The sequence below is a fragment of the Euphorbia lathyris genome, chromosome 1, assembly GCF_963576675.1.
Source record: "Euphorbia lathyris chromosome 1, ddEupLath1.1, whole genome shotgun sequence".
NCBI classification, from domain to species: domain Eukaryota; kingdom Viridiplantae; phylum Streptophyta; class Magnoliopsida; order Malpighiales; family Euphorbiaceae; genus Euphorbia; species Euphorbia lathyris.
The window spans coordinates 137,749,046-137,756,462 of record NC_088910.1 but is presented as its reverse complement, the minus strand read 5'-3'; the positions used below and the strand labels follow the sequence as shown (position 1 = coordinate 137,756,462).

General features: G+C 40.1%; 1 non-coding gene across 1 annotated transcript; it reads left to right on the top strand.

The window, feature by feature from the left end:
- Positions 1–6,544: 6,544 nt before the first annotated feature.
- Positions 6,545–6,617, top strand: TRNAF-GAA (transfer RNA phenylalanine (anticodon GAA)). Its single transcript has one exon. It is a non-coding gene; the product is annotated as a tRNA-Phe (tRNA).
- The last annotated feature ends 800 nt before the right edge of the window (positions 6,618–7,417 follow it).

Here is a 7,417-nt window from a genome sequence, read left to right as displayed (position 1 = left end):
GTAGTAATTCCAATGGTATTTTGGTTGAGACAATATTTTTGCTATGAAATGACTTTTTAGTTTGTTTGCCTTGCTGACAAGCTTTACACAGTTGATCTTTTTCAAACTTTAATTTGGGTAATCCCTCAACTAATTTCTTTCTAGCTAATTTGGCAAGAAGGTCCATGCTGACATGCCCAAGTCTTCTATGCCATAGCCAGGAGTTGTCCTCTTTAGACACCAAGCATATGTTTTTAGAAAACTGTTTTTCTAGGTTTAACATGTATACATTTTCTACACGAGGGGCAGTTAGAATCAATTCATTTGTATTTCCCTCAAGTATTTGACACTTAGTATCATCAAATACAACCTTTCTGCCGCTCTTGCAAAGCTGAGCTACACTCAGCAGATTGTATTTGAGACCTTTAACTAAGGAGACAGACTCAATAGTTGGGTTACCTCCGATAGTACCTGAGCCGACTATCTTACCCTTCTTTTTGTCTCCAAAGCTTACACTTCCACCTCGTTTAAGCTCTAGTGTGATGAACTGAGTTTCATCACCTGTCATATGCCTTGAGCATGCGCTGTCTATATACCATAGTTTTGACTTCTCCACGCATGTCAAGCTGACCTGCAGTTTAAACTATTCATTTTTAGGTACCCAATTCCTTTTGGGTCCTTTCTTGTTAGTATAAACAGGTGCAAAATCATATTTTAACTTGTGACGGCATACTTTTATGGTGTGGCCTGGCTTACCACAGAAATCACAAAAAGGTACCCTTTGTGGGTTGAACTGAGTATGGTCAGCATTATTGTGTTGGGCATGCCAACATACTTTTGTGGTATGCCCTTTTCTTCTGCAGAAGTCACATTGGACAATCCGCTTGTTATGCCAACACACATCCTTTGTGTGTCCCCTTTTTCCACAACACTCACATTGAGTAAATTGCTTATGCTGACTAGTATTTGCGTACTCAGCATGGGGTTTATTCTATTTGAGCCATTCCCTTGACTCTGTAACATTGTGATATCCTTTCTAAGTTTCTTTGACTCAGATTGAACCTCCGTGACAAACTTATGTAAGATTTGCATGTTGGTATGCAAGTCAGAGTTGTCCTGGAGAAGATATCGGAGGTCACTCAGTTTGACCTCTTCAATCTCATCACAGCACCTGCTGAGTGCCTTAATCTTTTTGTTACACTTCTTAGTTAGTGTATATAAGTCACTCAGGGCATTTACCATTTCATTTCTAAGCAAAAGTAAGGATGTTACCTCATTGTTGTTTTCCTCCTGCTCGGAATCTTCAGAGAGGTCAGCTTGCTCAGATTGGGATTGGTCAGCTCCATCATCTGCCATGAAACATATGTTGGCTGTTTCATTTTGCTCAGCTTCGGATGATGTTGACACATCACTGTCACTCCATGTGGCTACCATAGCCTTTTTGCTTCCCTTCTTCTCCTTTTTGAGGTTGGGACAACTTGACTTGATGTGCCCAGTTTGATGACACTCAAAGCATGTGACAGACTTCGAGCTGTCCTTCTTGTACTTGTCACTTGACTCGGCTTTATACTTGTCATTTCTTCTAAATGACCGTTTGCCGTTTCTATCATTCCTTCTGAACAGCTTCTTCATCTTTCTGGTGAACATGGCTATTTCCTCATCATCAGTTGACTCAGCTTCAGTCGAGTCAACTTTCATGACAAGTGACTTTTGTTTCTTATCTTCTGATTTTTCTTTCTCTTTAGCTTCAAAGTTTTTCATAGAGATTTCATGGGTCAGTAGGGATCCGATCAGCTCATCATATTTATAGGTAGTCAAGTCTTGAGCTTCTTCTACGGCTGTTTTCTTTGCTTGCCAACTCTTAGGCAGACTTCTCAGAATTTTCTTCACATGTTCCTCTTCAGTGAAGTTCTTTCCAAGCCTTTTTAGCTCGTTTATAATATTTGTGAACCTTGCGTTCATTTCTGAGATGTCTTCATTCTCATTCATCTCAAACAGCTCGTAGAGTCTCATATGTTGATTGACTTTAGACTCCTTAACTTTGCTTGTGCCTTCATAGGTTACTTCAAGCTTCTTCCAAATCTCCCGTGCTGACTCGTAACCTGAAATCTTATTGTATTCTGCAGCATCTAACGCACAGTGAAACATGTTTATAGCCGAATCATTATTTTGTAATGTTATGAGGTCATCCTCTGTCCACTCAGCCTCACTTTTAACAATTTTCTCATCGTTAACAGTTTTGTATGGCACATGTGGACCTTGAACAATTGCAAGCCATGCACTCATGTTTGTGGCTTGAATAAAGTTTTTCATCCTATTCTTCCAGAATGTATAATTTGACCCAAAGAATAGGGGAGGTCTAGTGATTGATAGTCCCTCAGGGAGTATCTGTGTTGTTTGGTTTCCTGGAAGGAACCGAGTGCTATTCTCACCCATTTTTAGGGATCAGCTCAAGATTGTCAAATCTTTGAGTAGTGAGCTTAGGCTCTGATACCACTTGTTGGTCCCTGGTAATTAGTTCCAGGGGGGGGGGGAGTTAGGAACTAATATAACTTTTTCGCGTTTTAATTAAGCTGACTGGAAGTTATTTTGAGAGTTTATTAACTCAGCTTTTGGTCAGCTTGGTGAGATATATTTCAAGACAGCTTTAGTCAGATGTTGACTAAAGTTGTTTTCTTGTGAGTTAAGAATTGACACTCTTGGAGGTCAGCTTCTAACTCAGCACCACTTATTTACTCAAGGTCAGCTTAGGCAATTTATATGCTGAGTAAATATAGCAAACAACACATACAATATAAGAGAGAGTTCAGAGATTACTCAGTATCACTTATCCTGGTTCGGCCTCTCTGCCTACGTCCAGTCCCCAGAGTCCTCCGGGCTTTTTGAATCCAATACTGAGCTCTTTAACGGTAGAGCACAAACCAATTACAAGGCAGTTGAATATGCAAGAGTACCTTCCTCTATTCGTCTACTCAACTCCTACTAAGTGCTACAACCCAGCACCTAGATTTCTCTACCACTGAATGCTTACAACCAGGCACTCAACTTAACACTCTCAATATTCCTATTGATCACGAAACTTGTTCTTTTTATACTAAAGAACACTTTAGATGATTACACAACAATCAATCTAGCATTTACACAGAGAATAGAAAAATTGGTGTAAGATCTTTTTGTATTTGAGTGCTTTCAAGATTTTCTCTCTTTGTATTTTTCTCTTGATGCTTCAGTTATAATGATCCAAGGTTCTTCATTGTCCTTTTATAGAAGGAAATTGCAGATTTGGATCCTTTGAATTGTTGTTACAGTTAACACCAAAACGGCTCTTTTGGGGAACAATTTCTGGCCAGCTTCAGACTGTTCCGCCATTCCCTTTCTCTGTTTTCTTCAGGCGTCAGGTTTGTCTTCTTGCGTTTGGCTTGTCTTTTTGTGCCAGTTGTCTTTTACCAATAATCCAATGACCTATGTCTCTTGGAATTAGTCTTTTGTGTGTCTTCGAGGTTCCAATTATTGGTGCAGAAGATTGGCAGACTTTGTCCTTTAGTGAACGGATCCTTCATGCTGTCATGACTGTCACTCAGCTTTATCTTTGGATGTTCAACTTCTGAGCTGAGTTCCTTCTTGGTCAGCTCGGTTCTGTTTAACCGCTTCTGAAGAAATCTTTAACTTTAGTCAGCTTCGTTTTGCTTCTGAGTTCTACTCCACTCCGCTTACATTGAGTTTCCGTTTTGCTCAGCTTTGCTTGTGCTGACTTTTGTCATGTCTTTACTTTATATATATTTTTGCACTCAATATTGAACAAACACATTAGTACAATTAAATCAAAGCATTTAAATTTAATTGCCTCTTAATCATGGATGATTTTGTCAAATCAAAATCTTGTGGAAAGGTATTTCAACAAATTCTTCCGGGCTTTTTCAATCCACTACTGAGCTCTTTAAAGGTAGAGCACAAACCGTTTACAAAGCAATTGAGTATGCAAGAGTACCGTCCTCTATTCGTCTACTCAATCCTACTGAGCGCTATAACCGAACACTCAGATTTTCTCTACCGCTTAGTACTAAAACCGAGTACTCAGCTTCACTCTCTCAACCTTTACAATTGATACAAGATTTGTTCTCTCAAACGAAGAACAATTTAGATGAATACAAATTCACTCTAGACTTTTACACAGAGATTGGATTTGAGTGTAAGAACTTGCTTTTTCTATTTAGACAGCTTCTATTTTGGATTTTCACTCTTGTGAAGATTTTCTTTTCTGTCTGTGCTTTCTTGTATTTCGGCAAAGGATCCAAGTGATGAACTTGTCCTTTTATAGCAAAATCTAAGGCTCCAATGATTTGAATTCGGACATATCCCTTGAATTCAAACGGTCTTCTTTCGTCATTGATAGGGCAGCATTCAGATTTGCAGGCCAATCCTATCGTCTGAATTTAGCAGGCGTCAGGCTTGTCGGTTTCGTCTTCTAGTGTCAGGTTTCGTCTTCTAGCACTAGGTTTGTCTTCTTGCCAAACGCCAGTTGATCCATGCGTCTCGAGAAGGTCTCTTGGTGCAATTTTGAGGCTTCTGAATTGATGCAGACCTGTGTCGGTCGTTTGTCTTTTAGTCAACAGATCATTGGTGCTGTCTTGACGAACACTCAACTTGACTTAATTGACGTTGCCTTCGATCTTTATCTTTATCGGAGACTGAGTAACATTCTACTCAGTGTCTTCGGTCAGCTTCGTCTTCAAGCGTTTGTCCTGAAGAAGACTTTTCTTCTATGATACTGAGTCGTGTTCTACTCAGCTTCTATGGCTCATGCTGACTTCATTCTGTCTTACTTTTTATTCCTATTCTTATTTATTAATATACTCAACATTGAACAAACACATTAGTACAATTAAATCAAAGCACTTAAATTTAATTGTCTTAATCATGGGATTAACTTAAATAATTTTGTCAAATCAAAATCATGTGGAAAGGTGTTTCAACATGAAGCTCCTCAACACTCGCATCAGCAGTCACCATAGTCCCATCAATGGGGATGCGCAAAATCTGCCACACATCATGCAACATAATGCTCATCTCACCAAACGGCATGTGGAATGATGACGTGTCTGGCTGCCACCGCTCCACAAAAGCCACAATCAGGGGCGCATCGATGTGGCCATACATGATATTGGGTAAATGGGACAATCCAGATGACTCTATACGCGTCTGGATCTACTTAGAAGCACCACTGTACCATACACACAGCTTCCCACAATATACTGAGCGTGTCTGAGACCTGAGGAGGCCCCTATCCTGCCCGCTCCAGATAGCATGGGCAATATGTCCCAGGAAGCTCGGGATCACAAGACCATCAGATGGACCCCCAAGAACCGGGGTCTTCACGATCCAGTCATCCTCTCCATCACTCCTCGAGCGCTTGCTGCTACCTAAAATTATAGTAAACTCATTTCAGAATATTCGTATATTTTATAATAATCACGAATAAATCACATAATAATAATTAAATTTAAATTTCTCATCCGAAGACGACCTTGCTGTAGAAGCAAAACGTCCGTCACGACCCCTCGGTATAGTCTTAGTAGGTACTCGCACAGAGGATGAACTCTGAAGAGGCATAGAGTCATCTCCGTCCATCTCCACAGCATCCACCATCTCCTCAGGCTGCGCCCTCTGGGCATCCCCCATCAATATCTGCTCCGTCCGTTGCCTCCGGGCAGAGGCAGTCACAACACGTGACCTTGTATGTCTCTGTCCATAACGGGTCTCAGCAATATCAGCCTGTAAAACCAAAAACATTTTACATATATAAGCAAATAACGCATTTTTTTTAAATATACTCAATTTCTCGTTTTTTTCGGTTTTTTTAATAATTTGGGCTTGCCAACGGCCAGGCCGAATGAATTTATTTAAAAAAAAATAAATTTTCGGGCAAATTTTGCCTAAACAGAGCGCCGCAACCGTTCGGCCGCTGGACCGAACGGTTGCGGCACTCGGGTCGGCCACAGGGCCGACCTGGGTGCCGCGCCCGTTCCACCTTACGGTGGAATGGATGCGCCGCTCGTTCCACCGTAAGGTGGAACGAGCGTGCCACCTGTTCCACCGTAAGGTGGAACGGGTGCGCCTATCATTCCACCGTAAGGTGGAACGAGAGCGCCGTGCGTTCCACCGTACGGTGGAACGCACGGCCGATGCCGTTCCCACCACGGGTGGAACGGACAGTTCATCCGTTCCACCCGTGGTGGCAACGACATCTGCCTTCCGTTTAGGCAAAAACCATACGGGTTCCGCCTCCGAATCGGAGGCGGAACCCGTGATTTCAGACTAATTTTTTTTAAAAAAACCTTACCGGAGCATTCATGAAGCCTTTACCCTTTCCTTCCTTTGGCGGCATGTCGTTTTAGGTCGGGTTATTTGAAAATCCAAAAAGTTAGAGAGGATTTGAGAGTTTTGAGTTTTTGATTTGAAATTATGAGGAGGGCAAAATTGTCAAAAAGGTGCGGTGGAAAGTATAACCTTTGCGGTATATAGCAACCCACTTTAATAATTACAATTTCAAAAACAACAACCATCTGCGGGGATAGCTCAGTTGGGAGAGCGTCAGACTGAAGATCTGAAGGTCGCGTGTTCGATCCACGCTCACCGCAAATGAATGAATGTGGTTTTTTTTTTTTGTCAAAACGAGGACGATGCTTGTCGTCATTTGCAAATCAAAGACTTTTGAATTGACAACAACAACAACAACAAAGCCTTAGTCTCGAAATGATTTGGGGTCGGCTAACATGAACCATCATATAAAACCGTGAAATCAAGTCGTGTCAGCGACACAAATTCGTTCCCTCCACTCCGTCCTATGCACTACCATATTTTCCTCAATTCCCAGTAAACTCATAATTTAAGTGTAACGATCTCTCAAAATGAAATTTTTTAAGAATTTAATGATATTTTAAGCAACTATAATTGTCAACTTTTTGGTTTTGATGTCATTTAGGTGTTGTTCGGTGAGAAGAGATAAAGTTAATGTTTAGAGAGAGAAAATCTCAAAATCATGATTTTGAAAAATAAAAAAAATGTGGTTCCATAGTAAATGTGGTACTAAATAACTTTAATTTTTGAAAATTTTCATTTTGATGTCTTTTATGGCCAAATTTGGATTGTTGATTTCCAAATTTTGACCAGTATAATCCTCGTTTTGATAACAAAAAAACACAGTCCTTCATCTGTAAATTAATGTAACTACACGTTTTTTTTTAATTAACTCTAATAAATACATTCAATAGTTTCTATACATAATTTTTCATTTGTCCTGTTTGCTATTGCGGTTAGTTGTTTATTATTACTGATAGGTAATAGATATTAGTTGATAATTCTGTTAAAAGCATTTGTTTCGAAATTTAATCAAAAACTTTATCTTCTATTTAACATTAAAATGTAAAAAACAGTTGTG